Source organism: Dipodomys spectabilis, unplaced genomic scaffold, assembly GCF_019054845.1.
Source record: "Dipodomys spectabilis isolate Male_0828 unplaced genomic scaffold, ASM1905484v1 ptg000214l, whole genome shotgun sequence".
NCBI lineage: Eukaryota > Metazoa > Chordata > Mammalia > Rodentia > Heteromyidae > Dipodomys > Dipodomys spectabilis.
Window position 1 is genome coordinate 1,482,503 of NW_024870891.1, and position 4,300 is coordinate 1,486,802.

The 4,300-nt window shown below is 35.0% G+C and overlaps 1 non-coding gene across 1 annotated transcript; it reads left to right on the top strand.

Moving 5' to 3' along the window:
- Positions 1-1,172: 1,172 nt before the first annotated feature.
- Positions 1,173-1,278, top strand: LOC122122651. The gene has a single exon (XR_006150189.1). It is a non-coding gene; the product is annotated as a U6 spliceosomal RNA (small nuclear RNA).
- The last annotated feature ends 3,022 nt before the right edge of the window (positions 1,279-4,300 follow it).

A 4,300-nucleotide genomic window follows, 5' to 3' on the forward strand; every position in this document is an offset into this window, starting at 1 on the left:
CAGCACGACATAAGCAGAAAAAGATGAAAGTGCTGCTGTGGATCAAGTGATAGCGCTAGCCTTGAGCTGAAGAGCTGAGGGACACTACCCAAGACCCAGAGTTCAAGCCCCACAACCAACAAAACCAAAGCAAAAAACAAAACAAAACAAAACACAGTTTCTCAATTTTGTGGCCTCAACACTGTAATACCACTACTTCAGCCTAGGGTTAAGATTTTAGGTGTGGACATTTATCAACACTCCTGATTCAGAATCTACTTGATATAATTTTTAATCAATATTTTGTTTTTAGTTTTGCTATTTGTAAATTCACATGCACCAATGAAAAATGGTGTGGCCATCCCAATAATATTCTCAAAGTACCTCTTAATCACGACTCACAAAAAGTTGTAGTATATTATGACAAGGAAAAAATGCTATAAGTAAAGAAAACAATAATTATATATTAACGATTACTAAAATAAAAAACAAAACAATTACCAGGGTTTTCAGTATTTGAAAAGAACATAGTAGATTTTACTATTTTCTCATATTCCTGTACATGTAAAACTGGGTGAAGCTATGAGTAGCCTTTAAATTTACCCACTAAGATTACTATTTATAGATAATCTCATCATGTGTATGTGGCTTTTATCATTATTTGTTCATCACTAACATATAACTTAAGGGAGCCCTAAAGATTTATCAGAAACTGTGTACTTAAATTCTTAACTCTTCACTCTGCTTCTTTACACAGTCTTTGCAACTTCTCATTAGCAAAGTTTCTATAAACTCTGAAATGTACATACTTAGTAGTACATGCTACCGGAAATATTATATACTTTATGGAAAAAATTTATGACCTACTAGTCTTAATTTTGCATATATAAGCAAATCCCAAAATGAAACATATTTAAATCATTAAAACTTTTAACAAACCTTAACATTTCCTGCAATGATCATTATGACAGGTGCCTTGTGTAGAATAATTGAATTCCTCCTCCTACACATCTCATGAACAACAAATATCTGGAATTATTTTGTTTTTGTCACGTCAATATTGACTTTATTCTTAAATGTGTGCTTATGTAAGTAATACATGGTTGCAAAATTTCACAATTTTTTGAACTTACTTTTTGTTGAATTGTCTAGTTTAAGACAATCAATTACACTTTATATATAAAAAATGTTCTGTGCTCAATTTGGCTGCACATACACTAAAATTGGAACATACAGAGAAGATTAGCATGGTCCCTGCACAAGGATGACACGCAAATTAATGAATCATTCCATATTTTTACACCAACAGATGCTGGATGGGATGTGGCCAGAAGGGAAGCCTACTGCACTCTTGGTGGGAGTGTAAACTTGTTCATCCATTTTGGAAAGCGGTTTGGAGCTTCCTCAAAAGAATCCACATAGAGCTCCCCTATTACACAGCAATCCCACTTTTGGGCATTCACCCAAATGATCACAAATAAGTCCATACTAAAACTACCACCACTACAACGTTTATTGTAGCATTATTTGCCATAGCTAAGATACGGAACCAACCCCGATGGCCCTCAGTAGAAGAATGGATCAAGAAAACGTTCTGTGTGTGTGTGTGTGTGTGTGTGTGTGTGTGTGTGTGTGTGTGTGTCTGTGTGTGTGTGTGTGTCTGTGTGTGTCTGTGTGTGTCTGTGTGTGTGTGAATGTACACTTACACAACCACTTTGGAAAGCAATCTGGTGAGTCCTCAGAAAGCTAATTATTGACCTTCCTTATGACTCACTCATACCACTTCTAGGCATCTATTCTGAACAACAGGTACCAATATTCAAGGACACATGCACCTCCATGTTTATTGCAGCAGTGTTCACAATATACAGGATATGAAAACAACCCATATGTCCCACCAGAGATGAATGGATCCAAAAACTGTGGTAACTATACACAACGGAATATGTTCCAGCCATTAGAAAGACAAAATAATGGCATTAGCAGGGAAATCAGTCAAGCTACAGGAAATCATGTTGAGCGAGGTAAGACAAAAGCAAAGAGACAAACAGCACATGGTCTCCATGATAAGTGGATTTTAAATCCAAAATGTAAGTTGATACAACAAAATTAACAACACTTAAGAAACCAAGGACTTCCACTCATCTGGTCGAATCACTACTAAATATCCTCATTCTGCTGATCATATTTGCACACTGAAGGGAAACCAGGAAGACGACACAGAACTAGAGGGAATCAGGGAAAAACATACAACAGTGAGATCCATCAGCTGCACTGGACATTGACCAAAATGAACTAAGCAACTCAATGTCACTGAAGGGAAGGAGGGAACAAGTGGAAAAGAGGGAACAGTAGACACTATACAAAACAAAAGAAATATACATATTTCAAAACAAAAAACTATACATATGGAAGAAATAACTCTATTGCAAAGCTCATAGAACTCATAAGTATTGTAGACCATGATAGACAATTTGCTCTATCAAAGTTAGAATGTGTTTGTGACTTTAACTAAGCATCACTATCCCACAATATTGTCAAATATGGGAAATTATGTAATCATTTAATCACAATAAAAACATTTGAAAAAATGATGAAGGTGAAAACTAAGTTGCTCTAAAAAACAAAAAAGGAAAATGTTCTGTGTGTATATGTGTGTACACACACACATATACTATATATATATACATATATATGTGTATATATATTAATTCTATGCCTCCATCAGAAAGAATGACATCGCCCAATTTTTAGGAATGGAAAGACTTGTAAAAAAATTATATTAACTGATGGAATCCAAGTCCAAAGAAACATAGGTCCCATGGCATCCCTTATTTGCAATGACTAGTATATGTCTGGGATAAGCAGAAAAGTTGAAAAGCTATGTATATATGACTACATAAGTAGATGTTAAGCTAAATGACCCCCAAGATAGAGACACAAGTGGTTTTTACTTTCTTGCTGTTGTTTCTCACATATTTATAATGTACAACGTGATTTCTTTTTTTTTTTTTTTAATGTGTTCCTCCCCAACAATATAACCCCTGTTTTCACTTTACTTGATGTTGGTGCACCTGCATCTTGTATATACACTTCTCTAATTTGGGGAAAGAAAGGGACAAAACAACATGCTTAAATGGGAATACAATTTGACCCATTGTATAACAATAGATGCACAAGACAATATTTTGAAGAACGAATTTTACAATTTAGGCTGGGGACATTGGGTGCGACTTGGGGGTGTGAGGAGTGTACTTGTGGAGGTGGAAGGGAAGGAATGGTGGGGGAAAAACAAAGGAGGAGGTAACAATGCTTGATATGAAATGTACTTATTACTTTGCTCATGTAACTATAACCATCTCTGTACAGTATTTTTACAACAAAAAATGTATAAAAATGTTTTGAGATGGAAGAGTTTATTTTGCCTATTTTACCCAAATAATATCGTTAACAAATAAATTAATGCAAAACATTGATATGAAGATATTTTGAAAAAGTGAGTGTGTGTGCATTCCTGCGTGTTGGTATGCTCAGAGTTTGAAATCAGGGCTTCAAGTTCTCACTATGTCTTTCTCTCTAGATTGGTGAGCTACTATATGAGCTACATCTCCATTCCTGGCCCTTTGTTAGTTCATTAAAATTTTTGAAAAATAATCTCATGAATTTATTTTGCCCTGATTGGCTTCTAAATGTTATCCACAGATCTCAGGCCCATCAGTAGGTGTCCCGAGTAGTTAGGATTACAGGTGTGACAAACCAGCACAAGGCTTTCAGAATAATTTTGAAAGTAGAAGAAAATTTACTTCACAGTGGCCTGTTTTATCATTTCCTAGTTTTAAAGCATTTTGGAGTGATTATATGTGATTTTTTTCATTCTTGAATTCTTAAAATACAGTAAGTGATGATATTTAAAAGATTTAGTACTTTTTAAAAATGATACTGGAACTTTAAACAAAAAATAAAATAAAATATATGAGAGCAGCGATACAGGAGATGCGACTGGGGGAAATACTGTAGTATCGTAGAGTAGAAGAGCTGTGGAAAGGAGTAATTTTACATTAACATAGCAAGTAATAAACTAGCATACAGCTTTTCAGCCTCATGTCAGTCATTAAAAAGTTTAAACAAAATGCATAATCAGTAAACCAATAGAGATAAAATAGAAAACTAAACAATTAAGATGAAGAGATGACTTGGACCAAGAATAACAAATGACACAATTAGGAAACAAATAACAAGCTGCTGGGCTGGGAAGGTGACTCAGTGGTAGAGTGCTTGCCGTGCATGCCTGCAGCCCTGGGTTTGATTCCTCAGCACCACA